The sequence below is a fragment of the Erinaceus europaeus genome, chromosome 16 (genome assembly GCF_950295315.1).
Source record: "Erinaceus europaeus chromosome 16, mEriEur2.1, whole genome shotgun sequence".
NCBI lineage: Eukaryota > Metazoa > Chordata > Mammalia > Eulipotyphla > Erinaceidae > Erinaceus > Erinaceus europaeus.
Genome location: NC_080177.1, coordinates 59,357,069 through 59,377,528, shown reverse-complemented (window position 1 = coordinate 59,377,528; position 20,460 = coordinate 59,357,069). Strand labels below are relative to the sequence as shown.

The window sequence follows — 20,460 nt, the reverse complement described above, 5'->3', positions numbered from 1 at the left end:
TAGTAATAGTAATAATACAATAAAATAGAGTAGAAAACCCTAACAGTCAGTTAGGTTAGGATTGGCTGTAGGCAGCCTGAGCAAAGACAGCCAATTATAAGAAATATCAAACAAACAAACAAACAAAAAAACCACAAAACACCTCCAGGTAGTCTTTCCCAGGTAGGGCTGAGGCTCTGATTGGTCAGGTATTTTGTCACTCAAATAGAGCTCCAGCTAAGAGAGGGAGAGGGAGAGGGAGAGGGAGAGGCAGAGGCAGAGGCAGAGGCAGAGGCAGAGGCAGAGGCAGAGGCAGAGGCAGAGGCAGAGGCAGAGAACAAAAAGAAAAAGGCTTGGAATAACACCCCTGCTGTGCCAAGAATTTCAGCAGGAGCCTGCTGAGAGAGGTTGTCCAGCCCTTGAGGGCTTGTTCTGGGTTAGGGGGAGGGATGAGTTAAAAAATAATAGAGCCAAAGATTTTCCTTTCTTTGTCCTTTTGGCCTCTGTTGCCACCCAAGAGTGTGTTATAGGACTCTTTTTTTGTTGTGACCTTGACCCCCTGTTCACCCTCCTACTAATGGCCCAGTATCCTATCCTATCCTATCCTATCCTATCCTATCCTATCCTATCCTATCCTATCCTATCCTATCCTATCCTATCCTATCCTATCCTATCCTATCCTATCCTATCCTATCCTATCCAGAGAATCCAAGGTTACAGGCTGCTTTGTTTTCAGGCTAATGTTAGCTGTTGTTTCTAAGTTGCCATATTGGATGCGACCCTGTAACCTTTTTTTTTAAAAAAAAATTTATTGATTTATTTATTCCCTTTTGTTGCCATTTTTTATTGTTATAGTTATTATTGTTGTCATCATTGTTGGGTAGGACAGAGAGAAATGGAGAGGAGAGGGGAGGGGAAGACAGAGGGGGAGAGAAAGCTAGACACCTGCAGACCTGCTTCCCCCTTTTGAAGCGACTCCCCTACAGGTGAGGAGCTTGGGGCTCAAATTGGGATCCTTACACTGGTCCTTGCAGTAACCTTTTTTAATCCAAGCCTCTTGCTGTTTCCTGGGAGGAGGATAGTTGTTAAAAATTTCTTGACAACTATTTGATGATCCCAACTGTTTGAATCTGCTCCTCTTACTGGTGCTTTTCTTTATATAGTTACATTTTAAAAAAAACTCGCTTTATGTTTAATATATACAAAGGGGTGGTGATTTGAAATATGTGTATGTTGAGGACAGGAGTCCTCCCTTTCAGTCAAATGAACAGGTCTACCAACCGTCACACATTTGAAATTTTCAAAAGTGTGAGAACATTCAAGTTGTTCACTCTTAGCAAATTTCACTCAAGCAGCGCAGTATTGTCAACTCATCACTATGTTATACTTTAATCCTGACACCTTATCATAGCACTGGAAAGTCTATACCTCTTTACAAACATGTCCTAGTTTCCCATATCCCTCACTCTAACACCAGCCACTTGCAACCACTGTAGTTTCTGCTCTCTTCTACTGACTGCTTCTGTGAGTTTGCCTAATCCCACCCCCCCCCCTTTATAATTCTGCTAAAGGGCCCTGGCTAAACTTGTGCTTTTTCTTTTGTACAATCCAGGTTTGAACACTGACACCAAGTGGGAGTGCCATGGAACTATTGCAGCGTGTGTGCTGTAGTATCTCTTGCTCTCTCTCTCTTTCTCTCTCTCCCTGTGTCTCTGTCTTTCTCGTTCTGAATAAAAAAGTTACCCTGGAGCAGTGAAATCACACATGCAACATGTATGATTGACATTATAATGCCAGTCTATGTAGTATGTATTTTTCTTACTTACTGTATTTTGCACAATTCCATTTGTGTTCATTCATGCCATTACAGATGACAAGTTTTAATTTCTTATATGAATAATATTTCTTGCATTTGTACATTTGATACATAGCAAACAGCAGATGCTAAGGTTCTTTCCATATTTTGGTTATTGTAAATACTGCTCAGATGAATGTGGGAGTTCAGATGTTTCTCTCTCTCTCTTCCTCTCTCTCTCTTTGCCTCCAGGGTTATTGCTGGGGCTTGGTGCCAGCACTATAAATCCACTGCTCCTGGAGACTATGTTTTCCTCCCTTTTTGTTGCCCTTGTTTTATCATTGTTGTGGTTATAACTGTTATTGTTATTGATGTCATTGTTGTTGTATAGGACAGAGAAATTGAGAAGAAGTGGAAGACAGAGGAGGGGAGAAATAGACACCTGCAGACCTACTTCACTGCTTGTGAGGTGACCCCACTGAAGGTGGGGAGCTGGGGGCTCGAACCGGGATCCTTATGGTGGTACTTGTGCTTCGTGCCATGTGTACTTAACCCTCTGCACTACCGCCTGACCCCGTTTCTCTTTTTTTTTTAAAAAAATCTTTATTGGTGTTATTAAAGGTTTACAGTCAACAGTTGTTGGTACATGTGTAATATTTCTCAGAGGATTTTTTTTCTTTTTTTTTGCAAAATACTCTAATGCTCCGCCTAGGTCCTTCTCCACCACAAAACCTTCCAGTAAGAGTTAATATCTATATGTCTTTTTTAAAATTTCTTTATTGGGGAATTAATGTTTTACATTTGATAGTAAATACAATAGTTTATACATGCATAACATTTCTCAGTTTTCCATATAACAATACAACCCCCACTAGGACCTCTATCATTCTTCATGGACCTGCATTCTCACCTACAACCCACCCTAGAATCTTTTACTTTGGTGCAATACACCAATTCCAGTTCAGGTTCTACTTGTGTTTTCTCTTCTGATCTTGTTTTTCAACTTCTGCCTGAGAGTGAGATCATCCTATATTCATCCTTCTGTTTCTGACATTTCACTTAACATGAATTTTTCAAGGTACATCCAAGATTGGCTGAAAACGGTGAAGTTACCATTTTTTATAGCTGAGTAGTATTCCATTGTGTATATATACCACAACTTGCTCAGCCACTCATCTTGGACACCTGGGTTGCTTCCAGGTTTTGGCTATTAAAAATTGTGCTGCTAAGAACATACATGTACACAGGCCTTTTTGGATGGGTGTGTTGTGTTCTTTAGGATATATCCCCAGGAGAGGAATTGCAGAATCATAGGGTAGGTCCATTTCTAGCCTTCTGAGAGTTCTCCAGACTGTTCTCCATAGAGGTTGGACCAATTGAGATTCCCACCAGCAGGGCAGGAGGATTCCTTTGACACCCACAACCTCTCCAGCATTTGCTGCTGTTACCTTTTCTGATGTATGCCATTCTCACAGCTGTGAAGTGGTATCTCATTGTTGTCTTTATTTGCATTTCTCTGACAATCAGAGACTTGGAGGAGCATTTTTTCATGTGTTTCTTGGCCTTTTGGATCTCTTCTCTGGTGAATATTCTGTCCATGTCCTCCCCCCATTTTTGGATGGGGTTATTTGTTTTCTTGTTGTTGAGTTTGGCAAGCTCTTTATATATTCTGGTTATCAGCCTCTTGTCTGATGAATGGCATGTAAAGAAATTCTCCCATTCTGTGAGGGGACTCTTTGTTTAGGTATTGGTTTCTTTTGCTGTGCCAAGCTTTTTAATTTGATGTAGTCCCATAGGTTTATGCTTGCCTTAGTCTTCTTTGTAATTGGATTCGTTTCATTGAAGATGTCTTTAAAATTTATGCGGAAAAGAGTTCTGCCAGTATTTTCCTCTAAGTATCTGATAGTTTCTGGTCTAACAACCTAGTCCTTGATCCACTTGGAATTAACTTTTGTATTTGGTGAAATATAGTGGTTCAGGTTCATTCATCTGCATGTTTCAACCCATTTTTTCCAACACCATTTGTTGAAGAGATTCTGCTTTCTCTATTTAATAGTCTGGGCACCTTTGTCAACGATTAGATGTCCATAGGTGTGGGGGCTTACTTCTGGGCTCTCAATTCTATTCCACTGGTCAGTGCATCTATTCATGTTCCAGTACCAAGCAATTTTGATGACAATGGCCCTATAATACAATTTGAGATCTGGGATTGTGATGCCTCCATTTCTGTTCTTTGTTTATTTTATTTTATTTAATTTATTTTTTTAATATGTATTTATTTCCTTTTGTTGCCCTGGTTGTTTTTTGTTGTAGTTATTATTCATGTTGTTGTTGATTGATAGGACAGAGAGAAAATGGAGAGAGGAGGGGAAGACAGAGAGGGGGAGAGAAAGAGAGACACTTGCAGACCTGCTTCACTGCCTGTGAAGCGACACCCCCTGCAGGTGGGGAGCCTGAGGCTTGAGCCAGGATCCTTATGCAGGTCCTTGAGCTTCATGCCAGGTATGCTTAACCCATTGCACTACCGCCTGACTCCCAATTTCTGTTCTTTGTTCTCAAGATAGTTTTGGCAATTCTAGGTCTTTTCTAGTTACAGATAAACATTTGTAACATTTGTTCTATTCTCCTAAAAAATGTGTTTGGGATCTTGATGGAAATAGCATTAAATTTGTAGATGGCTCTGGGTAGTATATTCATTTTGATAATGTTAATTCTTCCAACCCATGAACATGGAATACCTTTCCACTTCTTTGTGTCTTTTTCAATTTCTTTGAGTAGTGACACATAATTTTCAGTATACAAGTCTTTCACTTCTTTGGTTAGGTTTATTCCTAGATATTTTATTGTTTTTGCTGCTATAGTAAAAGGAACTGATTTCTGGATTTCAATTTCTTCTAACTTAGTGTTTGCATAGAGGAATGCCATTGACTTTTGAATGTTAATTTTGTAGCCTGACACCTTTACTGTATTGTCTGATGATTTTCAAAAGCTTCTTGCTAGATTCCTTAGTTTTTTCTATGTATACTATCATGTCATCTGCAAATAAGGAGAGTTTGACTTCTTCTCTTAGAATCTGTATCCCTTTGATTTCTTGCTTCTGCCTGATTGCTATGGCAAGAACTTCTAACACTATGTTAAATAATAAAGGTGATTGTGGGCAGCTGTGTCTAGTACCTGATCTGAGGGGAAATTCCAGTTTTTCACCATTGAGTATGATCTTGGCTATATAGGTTTGCTTTATATATACTCACTATCTTCTGGGATTTTCCATCTATTCCCATTTTTTGTAGTGTTTTGATCATAAAGGGATGTTGTATTTTGTCAAAGGCTTTCTCTGCATCTATTGATGTGACCATGTGGTTTTTGGTCTTGCCTTTGTTGATGTGGTGGATCATGTTGATTTATTTACATATATTAAACCAACCTTGCATGCCTGGGATAAACCCCACTTGGGCATAATGAACAATCTTTTTATACTGCTGTATCAGGTTGGCTAGAATTTTGTTCAATATTTTCGCATCTATGTTCATCAGAGATATTGGTCTGCAAGTTTCTTTTTTGGTTGTGTCCCTGTCTGCTGGTCCAGGACTTTTATTTTTGTGAAGGTTTTTGATAACTGTTTCAATTTCATTAGCTGTGATAGGTCTGGTCATGTCATGTAGTTCCTCTTTACTTAATTTTGGAAGTTCATAGGTATCTAGGAAATAATCCATTTCTTACAGGTGTTGTTAAAATTTTTAGGCTCCAGCTGGCCGGGTTGGCTTCGCAGTGGGTAACAGAGACGCGGAGACAACGGCTGGGCAGGGAAGCTGTATTTCTTTATTCAGGAACAACGATTCACAAACTAAGACAAACTAATCACCAAACAGAACTCTGCTGTCTCTTTGCGGCGGTGCAAGCACTCTTTCCTTTTCTGTAACTCGGGAACTCTCCAACTCAGGAACTCAGGAACTCTGTCACTCTGGAACTCTCGTACTTGAGAGCCCTCTGAAACTCTGGCACTCTCGAACTCAGGAACTCAGGAACTCTGTCACTCGGGAACCCTCTCTCTGGGTTTCTTCGGGGCGGGGCCCAGCAGGCCCGCGAAATTAACAGGACTCATCCAATTCTCTTGGAGGGGGAGGGCTAGAACAAGCCAATGTAAAGCATATGACATACAGGTTCTCTGGCTTGGTGGCATATAGTTGTTCATAGAAGCCTCGCATGATATGTTGATTTCTGAGGTGTCTGTTGTGATATCTCCTCTTTCCTTTATGACTCGATTTATTTGGGTCTTCTCATTGTTTTGTTCTGTGAGTCTGGCTAAAGGTTTGTCAACTTTGTTCACTCTTTTGAAGAACCAACATTTGTTTTCGTTGATCTTTTGTATGGTTTTCTTATTTTCAATGTTACTGATTTCTGCCCTAAATTTAGTGATTTCTGTCCTTCTGGTTGCTTTAGGGTTCCTTTGTTCTTTTTCTTCTAGGTCTTTAAGATGTGCAATCAGGCTGTTTGTGCTTTTTCTTGTTTCCTATTGTGTGCTTGTATGGATATGAACTTCCCTCTCAGTACTGCTTTAGCTGTGTCCCAAATATTTTGATAGCTTGTGTCTTCATTTTCATTGAACTCTCAAAACATTTTAATTTCTTCCTTTATTTCCTTTTTAACCCAGTAGTTGTTAAATAGTATATTATTGAGCTTCCACATTTTGGGACTATTACTAATTTTCTTTTTTTTTTTTAATTTTTTTTTTAATATTTATTTATTCCCTTTTGTTGCCCTTGTTGTTTTATTGTTGTAGTTATTATTGTTGTTGTCATTGTTGGATAGGACAGAGAGAAATGGAGAGAGGAGGGGAAGACAGAGAGGAGGAGAGAAAGATAGACACCTGCAGACCTGCTTCACTGCCTGTGAAGCAACTCCCCTGCAGGTGGGGAGCCGGGGTTCGAACCGGGATCCTTATGCCGGTCCTTGTGCTTTGCGCCACCTGCGCTTAACCCGCTGCGCTACAGCCCGACTCCTCAACTATAACTAATTTTCTATTGATTGTTAAGTGTTAGTTTAATTCACTGACTCCTAACCTAGAGATAAAGCAGGGTGGGGTAGAGATAATCCAGTGGTTATGCAAAGAGACTCTCACAGCCCCACAGCTAGGCCACAGAGGTATAGATCTTCTCCTGAGTTTCCTTGTTAGTTCTCTGTCCCCTGGTGTCAGCTCAGGGCCTCCCTGCCACTGCTCCAGATTCTGAGGGCAGTAGCAATGGAGACTCACAGTTGCGTTGGTGAGTCTCAAGGGAGTCCTCTCCTCCCTTCAGCCATCCCCTTGTTGGTTGAAAACAGGCTGGAGGTGGTGTCTCAACTGGTAAACTGCCGGACTTTTACTAGCCACTTAGTCTCTCTCTAGGCTCCTCTCTGTCCAGGAGCCACATGTGTTTGCACTCACCAGTGATTTGGTGGGTTCCTGAAGTCTTTCTAGTCCTGTCTTGTTTCAGTCCCAGGTGGTCTCCTCATATATATATGTCTTAAGCTCTTCCCAAAATATTGAAGACACAGGAATACTCCCTTCAATCTTCTATGAAACCAATACTTCCCTGATACCAAAAGCAGACAGGGATCCACACACATACAATAAACAAACAAAAAACAAGAATCCAATTTCTTTGGTGACCATAGATGCTAAAATTGTGAACAAAATTTTAGCCAACTGGATACAGCAGTGTATTATGAAGATTGTACATCATGACCAAGTGGGATTTATCCTAGGAAGCAAGGCTGATTCAATATATGTAAATCAGTCAATGTAACCCACCACATAAATAAAAGAATAATAAAAAAACACATGACTATTTCAGTAGATGCAGAGAAAGTCTTTGACAAAAATCCAAAATCCTTTCATGATCAAAATACTACAAAAAATGGGAATAAAATTCCTTTGTATAGTGGAGTCCAAACCTACTTCCAGTATCATACTCAGTGGTGAGAAACTGGAGTTATTCCCCCTCATATCACGTACTAGACAGCACTGCCCTCTATAATCATTACTCTTCAACATAGTGTTGGAAGTTCTTGCCATACATCAGGCAAAAGTAAGGAATTAAAGTGATGCAGATTGGAAGAGAAGATGTCAAACTCTCACTATTTGTAGATGATTTGATAGTATACATAAAAAAAAAAAAACAAAACTAAAGGAACCTAGAAACTATCAGGCAAAATGTAGTAAGGTGTCAGACTACAAAATTAACATATAAAAGTCAATGGTGTTCCTTTATGGATACACAAGTCAGAAGAGGAAAAAATGCAGAAATTAGTTCCATACATTCTTTTATTATTGCCACCAGGGTTATCGCTGGGACTCAGCACAGGCAAGACAAATCTATCACTCCTGGAGACTTTATTTTTGGATAGGAACAAAAACTGAGAGGCAACAGGGAGACAGAGTCTGAGAGAGAGAGAGACAGAGATACCTTCAGCACTGCTTCACTCCTCTTGAAGCACCCCACCCCCACATACATGTGAGCACTGGGGCCTTGAACCTGGGTCTTTCCTCAAAGAATGTATGTACTCTACAAGATACACCATTGCTCAGCACCCCCCAGCTCTAACACCACCATCCTGCCAAGAGAATGCAGAGATTTTGATTTCTTTGATGCAGTCCTTTCATTTCCTTTGAACTTATATCCAGGAGCAGTATTGCTGCATCATATATAATTCCATTTTATTTTTACTATTTTTTAAATTTCTTGAGGAGCCACAATACTGTTTTTCACAGTTAACGTACCAGTTTGTATTTTACCAATAGTATGCAAGTTTTCCCTTGCTTTCATGGTCTTGGCCAGCATTTTTATCTCAAATTTTGTTTGTTACAGATTTTTCTAAGAAATATGAAGTAATAGATTACTATAATTTTTACTAGCATTTCCATCCTGATTTCTGATCTTTAACACTTTACCATGTACCTATTCACCATATAGATTTCTTCTTTGGAAAAATACATATTTATGAGTGTTGTCAATTATTTTCCCTCTTGCTATATGCTTTTCTTATGTATATTGGATGTTAACTCTTTACAGAATATTGTCTAACATATTTTATCCATGCTATACGTTGCCTTTCTATTGATGTTTCTTCTTTTGCTTTAAAGGAGTTTTTTAGTATGATATAGTCAAGCTTACTTGTTTTGGTTGCCTCTGTTTTTGGCGCCAGGTCAAAGAAGTGTTTGTCAGGCTTATATCAGAGAACTTAAAACCCTTATGTCTTTTCCTAGGACTACTGCAGTGTCTGGTCATCAATTCATTTGAACTTGATTTTAGTGACTGTTGTAATAGGAATAAGTAGGAGGTATTGGGGCCCAGTTTCATTCTTATACATATGAATTTTAGTTTCCTCAATATTTATTGAAGGCACTACCTTTTCCTCATTGAATATGTATCATATCTTTATCAATGATACATGCATGGGTTTATTTCTGGTCTCTATTTTGTACCATTGATTTTATAGGTTTATTTTTTTCCAATACCATACTGTTATCAATATTATAGTTTGTAATATAGCTTGATGTTAGGATCTCTAAAGTCTCCAACTGTCCTTTTTTCTGAAGATGGCTTAGGTTATTCAGAGCTGATTATAGATTCCATAGTTAATTCAGGAATTTAAAAAAGATTGTATGAAGAGTACCTTTTGAATTTTTATAGAGTTTGTATTGAATATGTAGGTTACTTCAAATAATATAGGCATTTTAACAGCAGTAACTTGTCTAATGTATGAATATGAAATATTCACTAATATATTACATTATTATAAAAGTCAAATTTTTTTAGGACAGATTAAAAAATTGTTTTCATTATCTTTATTTATTGGATAGAAACATCCAGAAATTGAGAGGAAGGGGGAGATAGAGAGAAAGAGTGACAGAGATACCTACAGCACTGCTTCACCACTTGTGAAGCTTTCTCCCTGCAAGTGGGGACTGTGAGCTTGAACCCAGGCCCTTACACATTGTAATATGTGCAGTCAACCAGGTGCACCACCAACTGGCCCCAAAGTTTTAAAGTTTTCTGATTACAGATGCCTTATCTCTGTGGTTAAATTTATTCCTAGGGTTTTATATTTGTTTGTTTTTTCTGTGAGGTTATTTGCTCAATTTCTCCTTCTTAGGGCTCATTGTTAGTATATATAAATGCAATGTAATTTTATATGTTGATTTTGTATCCTGCAACCTTACTGAGTTCATGTTTTAGTTTTAACAGTTTTTAATTTTTTAGAATTTTCTCTGGGAATTTATATGTATGATATCATGTCACCAAGACAGTTTTATTTCTTCCTTTCTGATTTTAATGCCTTTTGTTTTATTCTTTAGCCTAATTGCTCTGCATATACCTTCTAGTACTCTTTTGAATAAAAGCAAGAGTAGGCATCATTATCTTGTTCCTGGTTTTCAAAAAACTTAAGCTTTCAGCTTTTCACTATTGAGTATGATGTTAGGCAAGGGCTTGTCATATATGGCCTTTTTATGTTGACATAAATTCTCTATATACCCAGTTTGTCGAGTTTTTGTCATGAAAGTATGTTGTATCAAATGTTTTTTCTGCATCTTTTAAGATAATGCTATGCTTTTTGTTCTTTGTTTTGTTACTGTGATTTATCATGTTGATTTTGTTGAATTTCATACCATCTTTTCTTTTTTGTTGTTTTTTGTTTGTTTGTTTGTTTTTATTCTTTAAAAAAATGGAACATCCTCGAATTTGTGTGTCATCCTTGTACAGGGACCATGTTAATCCTCTCTGTATCATTCTGGTTTTAGTTAGTATATGTGTTTCCGAAGCGAGCACATCATACCATCTTTTCTTACCTGTAAAATAACATTGTAAGAATATTTTATGCATAATCAGTTTGTAAAAATTTTGTTGAGGATTTTTGTATCTCTCTAATGACAGACTTGAATAAACACATCTTTAGGTCAGGCTATGACTTTTTCCTTCATAAAATTGTTGTGATGTTGTCTTTACATATAATATTTTATAAATAGATAAATATACTAAGATGTTATATAAACTTATTAAGTCTTTGAATTGTAACCTTTTTTCTTGTGGTTGCTTATATTGTCTCCATTGATGCATGATTAGTTTTGTCTGATGCTTGCTTCTTCTAGAGTCCAGTGTTTCTTATTCATCCTGCTCTCTCCATTTTTCTTTTTCTGTGTGCTTGAAAGCACACCTGCTCTATTGGCTCACTGATTTACTTTAACTTAGTCTCCCAGGAGTTTGTCAGTTATGACAGGATCACCACAGTAGTTGTGACTACTATGTTGTAGTAGTTGTGCTGAGACCCAGCTTTCCAGAGATATTTTGAAACTTGAAGAATTTCATCAGTTTTCATCCTTGTTAGTCTACATTGTGAATATTGGGAAACTGAAAAAAAAAATTGATGTGCTTATGCCAGAGAAAAATGTTGATTTCCTATTGGGACCTCCTTTCCCTTCCTCTCCTTCCTCCCATTCCTTTCCCTCCCTCCCTCTCTCCCTCTCTTTCTTTCCTTTTCTCTCTTTCTTTCTTTCTTTTTTTCTTTCTTTCTTTCTTTCTTTCTTTCTTTCTTTCTTTCTTTCTTTCTCTCTCTCTCTCTTTCTCTCTCTCTTTCTTTCTCTCCCTTCCTTCCTTCCTTCCTTCCTTCCTTCCTTCCTTCCTTCCTTCCTTCCTTCCTTCCTTCCTTCCTTTCTTTCCCAGAGCACTACACAGCTCTGGCTGATGGTGATTAGGAGACTGGGGGTGGGGTGGGGTGGCTGATATTGATTAGGGCATGGGAGGGTGGGGGTTGAACTGGGACTTTGCAGCCTCATTGCATGAGTGTCTTTGCATAACCATTATGCTATCCACCCCTGCAGGATATTTGTATTTCTCTAAGTCTCCGCACTCTTCTTTTACTCAGAAAGAAACAGGAGTTCCCCTGTAATTTGCATTTCCTGTACTTGATGTCATTATTGATTTTCTTAAAGGTCACATTAGAATGATGCTTTCTGGAAGTTTGGTGGTAGATCTGGAGTCTAGTCCCTCCATCCAAATCTTCTGATTTCTAGACTTTATCTGAAAGCTGGAGGGGTAAAACCTCTAGGAAACAGTGACTGATCTTACCTATTCTACTGTAAAGTGGTTGAGATTTCTAAATATGAAAGGGCTGGGGTAGTAGAGATGCTTTAGCACACAGAACTTGCATGTCAAAATGTGAAAAGTATTGAGTTTAATGTCTGGTCCCACCAATAACTAGAGCTTACTAGTAGTTTGGTTAAATTAAATTAATATTCATTTAACTTTTAAGTCTATGTCGGACACTGATAGAAAGTTGTCTTTACTTTTATCAATGCCCAGTCCAAACATAATTCCAAATTGGTATCTGATAGTTTTCCTAATATATAAATGCAGAAATAGACATGAAAAGGTTGTGTATCTTCCCGAAAGGCAAACTTAGTTACCAGCTGAACTGGAATTTGAACTCACTTTGTTAAGCACTGTCTCCTTTAAGAGAATGCTAGATTTAGGCATTTGGGTATCAAAACACAAATCAACAACATTGAGGGATTAAAATTTGTTGACCTATGTAATTTAACCGTTTTAAAGTCTTAGCTTAGATAATTATGTGGGCAAACTATGAGGGAATGTGAATACTATTCAGGACGTTTGGAATAGATTTTGAGTCAAAGTATGTGCCAATTTATAGGCATGGCTTTAGAATGGCTTACAATATACAAAATAACCACTTTCTAGGGTGAAGATATTTTTGTCTTTAGGGCACTTATGCCTATTAAAATGCAAAATAATAGATGGGGAAATAGATTAAAATATCATTCATTCAAGCAACATCTTAAGGATTATGCAAGTTCCATAGTGGCAAGAACTTTCACAGATAGATTTTAGTTCTAATTCTCTGGAAGCAAAACATGGAATCAGATTCTTGTTTAAGTGCTATGGGAAAGCTCTTGAGACCTGTAAGAGAGCTGACCCACAGGGCCTTACTTATCCTGTTTCTGTCAGAAGCTTTAGTGCAAAAGATCTTCCTGGAGTTGAAGGAAGGAGCTGGCCCACTGTTTGTCTTTTCCACCCTAGTCATGGAATGCAGTCTCCCAGATGTCTAAAATTTGACTCTCAGTGGCTGAGATACATTCTCTGGAGAACGTTACAGCTTTGTCCACCATACTTATAAGTGTGGAAAGACATGACAGTGCTATCCTTAAAAAAAGACTCTGAGGATGTGTGAGTAAACAGAGAACAACAACAACAACAAAGCTTCTGGGCCCTGGTGGTGGCCAAGCACCTCCTTGAGTGCACACATTACAATATGCCAGGACTCGGTTTCAGGCTTCCAGTCCCCACCTGCAGGGGGTAGACTTCACAAGCAGTGATTCTCTCTCCCTTTCTATCTGTTCCTTCCCTTTCAATTTCTCTGTCTCTACCTGAAACAAAACAAACAAAAAACCAAATTAAAAAAAATGGTTCTACCTGATAGACAGTGGATTTTCAGTCATTAACAAGACAGTGTGAATGTGGCTACCCAGAGTTAACTTCAGTGTAGGGGTGTGTGTGTGTGTGTGTGTGTGTGTGTGTGTGTGTGTGTGTGTGGTGGGGGGGGTGCTGTATCGGTGTGTATAGTGAGAGATCAATAAATAGAAAAATGTGTTGGATTTAGATTATCTATGTAACAATGTGATTTAGCATTTAAAAAAGTTAAGTCATTTTTACAATCACTCATTTGAATGAGAATAAGTAATGTTGATATGGCTAAATTATCTATTTGTTTTTCCCCCTGGTACATCACAAATTAGAGGCAGCTTGGTATTTTATTTTAAATAATGACTTTATAGCTTTAGCGTATAATGAACACCGTGTGGTAGACTTGGGTTATTGTTTGACAGGGTTCTTTATCCTCTCTGCACATATATCAGGTCAGCTAACCAGAGAGGTGAATGCCTTCTTGGAGAACTGGGTGGGCAGGGAATAGAGATCACTGAAGTAGATATGCTGGGAAGCTCTCCACCAGTTTGATAGATACATGCCTGAGAACAGATGACCTTACTACCAGTGCTTCTAATGTAGAGTTTTGGAACACAAATTAATGAAAAATATCTGCTTTTTTAAAACTTCCTCCATTGTTTGTTAGCTCTGCCATCTGGCTGTGTACTTTCCAGAGCAGAATTAGCGTAATTAAATTAGCACGTTCTTACCTCACCTTCCTCTGTTCTGGCATGTACTGTAACTGATAGATCCATTTTCAGGACAGTATTCTTGACAAGGTATTTATGAAATTTAATTAGCAGTATTGTTACTAATTTACCCTTGGAATACAAGATGAGCCCTTTAATAATCCTTAGTAATGTTTCAAAGGAGAAGTGGAAGAAATATCAAGCTGATTGTTAATGTTGTGGTGGTGTTTTTTTTTTTTTTTTTAAGTTTTTCAAAACATGGGTAAATTAAGTGACTGTAAATTTACAACAACAATGAATAAGCTGATGAAGATCAAGGTGAAGCCTTCAAGTGCTCATCAAATTCCAGGCTTGGGGCCAGCCTCCTTGTTTAGCACTTATGATCTGTTTTCTCCTGCCAGAAATCATGTTACTCAATCCTGTTTTGCTCAGCATCTTCAGCAAAACATTGTTTGAATCACGCACACCATTTTTTTTTAATGTGATAATATTCAGCAGTTCTTTTTTAGACTCAGTAGTTTTACATTTTTTCCTTACATAGACCATCAACTTCCTGATTATTACATACACAATTATAGCAGTAGAATATTCATGACTTTGGTCTCAACTACTTGTCTGGGTAGAGCGTGAATTTTTGAACCAGAGTCATAATCTTTTAAGTATCTTGCAGAAGAGCCATGTAAGAAATGAAAGGGAACTGCATTCAATTTTTGTAAGTGTTTACTTTGTTTCCTGAAATAAGACATCACAGGAATTCATTGCTAGAACTGAATAGTTTTCATCCAAGAAAAATTACTTTGGTGCAGGAAAAATAAAAACCTCTCCTAAATTAGGGTAGAATACATGACTATAATTGAAAAGTTTGTAACAGGAAAAAAATGAGAAGGAAGAAAAAAAATACCTGAATTCATTCTACAACTTTAAAAAAGAAGGAATATTCCAGTTAAAATGTCATTTGACTCTAATTCTTCCCATTTTGTTTTATGCTATTGCTAATACTTATTTCTGTTTTAGTTTCCAGTTTCTCTACACATAAATGACCTGTTATGGCCTTCCTTTTTTAAAAAAGAATATTTCCTTTTGTTACTCTGGTTGTTTTATTGTTATAGTTATTATTGTTGCTGTTGGATAGGACAGAGAGAAATGGAGAGAAGAGGGGAAGACAGAGAGAGGGAGAGAAAGACACCTGCAGACCTGCTTCATGGCCTGTGAAGCAACTCCCCTGCAGGTGGGGAGCCAGGGGCTCGAACCTGGATCCTTAGGCCGGTCCTTGGCTTTGTGCCACCTGTGCTCAACCTGCTGCGCTACCGCCCGGCTCCCCTGTTACATCCTTTTACTGTTTCTACTTGCTGTTCCTCATCAGTCCTTCTACCAGTGATGGGCTCTGACTACCTCTTTTTTCAAGTAATGCACTTTCTAAAGTTTGATTCGGTTGTACTGTACTCAGTGTGTGACTGGGTCATTCGGGGAGCTATCTGACCCTGAGTTTCTCTCAGCCTCTTCCATCCCGCAACTTCCCCAGTCTCTTCTGTTTCATTTATTTCTAGTTGAATTCTTCACTTCTAAATAACTTGTTCTTCCTGCTCGCATTGGCCATGTGCTCCTCATCTACTCATCTTTGAATTAGGTCCTCACCCATGCTTCTTTCTTAGGAATATTCAGTTCTCACTCTACCTAGTATAGGAATTAAGAGTTTTAAATCAGGGCGAAAAAAAGGAACAATACTGAGATTTGAATTCTTACCCGCTTTCATATTGCCTTAATCACATAGTGAATATCATTTAAATTTTAGAAGCTGTATTTCTTAATGCCAGAATCAAACCCGGCTGTCACATGTGTTGCACTTGTTCTACCACTGAGTCATTTCCTGAATCCAACTAAAATTTTATCAGAAAGAAAGTGAAGGAACAGAGACCAAGGCACCGTGCATCTTATTAACATTTGTGCGGTTCCACTCGTATGTGCCTTTTGTGTCTTTGTTTCACTCTCATTTAATGTTGGTGGATGGAGTTCTGTACTCTCATCATGAGAGATAATAGAAAATGAGGTCTGGCTACACCTGAGGAAGATGGTTTGATATTGGGGCAGCTTGGAATGTTCCTTCTCATGACCACAGAATGTGAGCTCAGATCTACAGGGATGCAGAGGTCTGAATATGGGCCCCAGATCACATCAAATCGATGGGGTTTACAGTCAACAATATTTATACCCCTTTCCTATATTAGGGAGCTACTCTCTTCCCTGATCCAGCTTTCTGGTCCTTTTCCAGCCATGACATCATCTCCCCAGACAATAACTTGGATCCACCTGCATATCAGATTTCAGGCTCAGGGGCAAAAACAAAAAAAAAGAGGGCTGGGAGGCAAGAGAAAGTGCATTTTGAATGTGGGTATAGTTTATTGTTCTCATCCAGAAAGAATTCAGGAAGAAAGAAACTAATAAAGGGCAGATCCTAGTTATTGGAAGGGTAGACATCAAAGTGCATACTCACAGGGGAGCATGAGTGGATTCTAGGGTGACTTTGTCACTGCTAATTTCAGCATTCTGATTTAAGTAGGTAGGATTTTCTTGAAAAAGTTGGGCTAATTATTATTCAATAGGGAGGTTAGGGTAGGAGAGGATTTCCTAGAAAATGTAGAGTTTTCCTGAAATTTGAGGCTTTCATTTTTTATTGACCATAATTATCCATTTCAGAAGCATCAGACACATTATGGGACCCTTTCTGCCTGGTATGGAAATTTCGTTGCAATGATAGTTGAGTAGGGGACATTTCAGTTGCCATCTTGGTTCAGTTCTTATATGTGCCTCGGTCGTTAAGAAGGTCCTTTGTCTTGTATCCAACAAGTTCTTGGGCTTTTGCATTGAGATGGCAGTGGGCATAGGTGTCTTCTCTCTATTCTAATCTAGCCTGCCGCAATGCCAGGGTTCAGACCTAGCCCCACAGACATGCAAGACACTATTGTAAAGACACGGTCCTGGTGCCAACAAACTATATTACACACACACACACACACACACACACACACACACACACACACACACACGAGCTTAAGCTGCTTATTTCATTCTGAAAAACAATATGTAGAATTGTGTGATGAGTACACACACGCACACGCACATGCACACACAGAAATACAGCACTGGTATGTCAAATGGACCCCTAAAAATTATAGCATTACTTTTGCCTCTGAAATAATACATCTACAAGACCTAGGCTAGGAGCTCATGAAGACAGGAATACTTGTTTGATCCTGATGCTGGAATGAGTGCATGACATATAGTATGTACTCATTAGAGATTTGATAAGTAAGTGAATAACCAAAGGAAAAAACCTTTCTCTGAAACAGTAACTTCAAAAGACTTAATTGCCTGTGTTGACTTTACACTTAATTCTAGGCTTCTATTTCCAGGCTCTTATTCTATATCTGTCCAGATTCATTAAGATGATATGGTCTTTGAATATACACTTTCCTTGATTTGCACCACCTGTAACCAGCTGCCATCATAATCTTCCATTTGTCCTGGCAACTTCTGTCTTTCTGGTTCTCAATTTTTTTAGGCTTTATTTTATATGAGATTGAAAGTTTTACATATGGCAGAGAGAGAGAGGACAAGTGAGAGAAAATCCAGAACATCACTGTATACCAGCAGCGTAAAACTAAAAGCCTCAAGCATGCAAAACTTGGGTTCTACCTGTTGAGCTATGTTCCGGGACCCTGATTCCAAAGTTGTGATTACCACTACACTTTGTTCTCTTCCCTCCACCTCCTTCCATAGGCTGTCCACATTTAGACATGTCCATTCTCATTTGCATCATGACTCTAGCCTTTATTGGTTTTTAATTTTTATTTATGTTAATGAGAGGGACACAGAGATAAAGACGAGGGAGATAGAGAGATACATATATACAGAACCTGGGATCTCAGAGCCTCGGTCATGAAAGGATTTGGCATAACCATCATGCTATCTCTCCAGCCCATGACTCCAGCTTTATAACTGTTTCCTTTAGTTTAATTTTATCTTAAAGTATTTCCTAGTACAGTTGTCATGAAACTCAAAGTTTTCCAAGCGGAACCAATGAAATAACCGTTGTTCTCATAGATTGAGGCAATTGTGTTTACTTTCTCTGTTGTCCTGGACCAAATTTAGTGTGTAGACAGGGCCTAGGATGTAGACTTCTTACTTTACATATCAAGGCATCTTCCATGTGATTAGGGTTTGCATGCCAGACAACTAGCGGCTTTTTTTAAAGGGCTGAATTTCTACTTAAGAAAAGTTTGAGGTTTTTTTTTGTGTGTGTGCTAGCTGAAAAAACTGAAAGCATGCACAGACTTTCAGTCATAGAAACACAGCAGTGACAAGGTGTGTGCAGTCTCAGATCTGAATCATGAGTCTATGCTTTTGCTCCTGACCCTTTACGCTTCTCTGAATTTACAAATGTGCATGTGAGAAAAACTGCTTCTCTCTAAAGATCCAGGGGTAAGAGTGAAAATAAGAATCCAGATAATAAAGTGGAGCTACAAAAGGGAGCCCACTTAGTTTGGAAAAACCATTACTGTATCGGAATGATGTATCTGCAAGTGACTTGCATGAACATATTTTATGAGCCCGCTAGCATGTTTTTTTGTGGTTCTCTGCTGCAGATATTGCTCTTTTATTACTCGTTAGCCACTTAAAATCCAGCCCAATTTTAACAGTACTAAAAGAGCAAGAAAATTTATTTTAAAGAAAAAGCCTGCATTCTTCTAAACTGGAGTCATAATATTAATACTTAAAATGCATAGCAACATGCTGGGAAAATGGGATAGTTATTTAGATATATTATAAAATGTAGACCACCACTTTGATGTGATTCACTACTATTTCACCAAACCAATTTAACAGTATCCTGTAGAGAGGGAATAGTGCAATTAAAATTAGTAACAGAGATTTTCACATGCCTAGATCTAAATCAGGGTAGGCTGATAATGAATTAAGCAATTTTGCTGGCTTATGAAGTCAAATTTGCAATAGTTGCAATCCAGGATAGAATTCATGTTTAAAAGACCTATCTACACATGAAAATTCCAACTTGGTTATAGTATTCCCAGTTTTTGTTGTTGCTGTTGTTGTTGTTGTTTTGTTTTTTCCTTTCTTGTCTGTGTGCATGGGTGTGTTTGCATGTTTGTCTTTCATGGAGGAATTTACATAGCTAGTCACAATAAATTAGTATAATTTGATTATTTGATCAACTGCTTCTGTTTCAGTTAAGGCCAAATCCTTTCAGAGTTTAATTTCACAAATCTTAATTTTTAAGAAGTCAAAGCAACCAAACTCCACATAAATCTTTTACTTAGGTACTTTATAACTTTATGCATGAGAACACCCAGTGACATTATTCTTAACTTTCTAGTACTTGGTTTCCTATGTAAACACCAAAGGTTCCTTCCTAGACCCTGCCCTCTTTGAGTACTACAGTTTAATGCTTACAGGTTACATGCATCCTGTTCAGAGACTTAACAGTGGTGGCAGCAGCATGCAGGCCACCTATGCATCAATGACTGTATCAGCACTATACCAGAGGATTAGCTCTTCATTTCTGTGTTGAACGTGAGATTTATTTGCCCTCCAGAATTTTATTGAAATTCCTATGGATGTCCTATTTCTATAACTTGTAAAAGCCATTAAATATCTCACGGGCAAGACACAGAAATAGTAAGGGTAGGAATGAATGCAGTTGTCAAAATGCAAAGGAAGGAATCTTTCTTCTCACCATAGCTGTATTATATTCGTGTCCTATAAACCTAACCTGATTGGTCGCTTTTTGTCATGTCGAAAGTTACTATCATGCTCACTAATGTATTCTAATCCCCTGATCCTTTTCTATGAACAGTTATATTTATTCCCCGATTTTTCTAATCTATTATTTTCAAGAAATAATGTTTACTAGGGGAAATCTCAAAAATTTCCAAGGTAAAAAGAGATATATGATTTTAGGATGATTCATAAGTTCACCATTTATTAGCATTTGAGGTGAGAAACAAGTTACTTTTTGAGTTTTATGTAGTTCCTTCATCTGTAAAATGAATATAATAATGGTAATCAATTTCTCAGCTTTACTGTGAGGACTGGAGATGACGAGCATAAAGTACTTGGCATCTGGGAGACAGTTAATAAATCATAATAAGCAGAAGGTATGATTATTTTCTTGTGCCCAATGATAAATTTGAATATGATAACAGAATGTCTCAAGGATATACATACATACACTTTTCACAGGAAGTTTTGTTCTGTCTTTGTTCTAAAGTGGCATTCTCTCTGAAAGAATAGTTCGTGGACTGTGGTTTTGTAGAAGTGGTCTGTGTTTATTTATTCTCTCGTCATATGTTTGTGGGTTATCTGCGCTGGACCAAGTCTTTTGAGTACCGAAATGGATACTTGTATATGTGCTAAACCAGATGCACCACCACTTGGGCCCCCTAATTATTCTTTCTCAGAAAGGCTGCAAACAGAGAAATGATAACCATTTAAATGGTTGTTC

At 38.1% G+C, this 20,460-nt stretch overlaps 1 protein-coding gene and 1 non-coding gene across 16 annotated transcripts in view; one reads left to right on the top strand and one right to left on the bottom strand.

Annotated features, from left to right (window-relative positions):
- The window catches only part of NPAS3 (neuronal PAS domain protein 3), a 1,061,849-nt gene that overhangs the window by 401,294 nt on the left and 640,095 nt on the right, over positions 1 to 20,460 (top strand). The window lies entirely within an intron of this gene.
- LOC132533595 (U6 spliceosomal RNA) lies at positions 10,472 to 10,583 on the bottom strand. Its single transcript, XR_009545458.1, has one exon. It is a non-coding gene; the product is annotated as a U6 spliceosomal RNA (small nuclear RNA).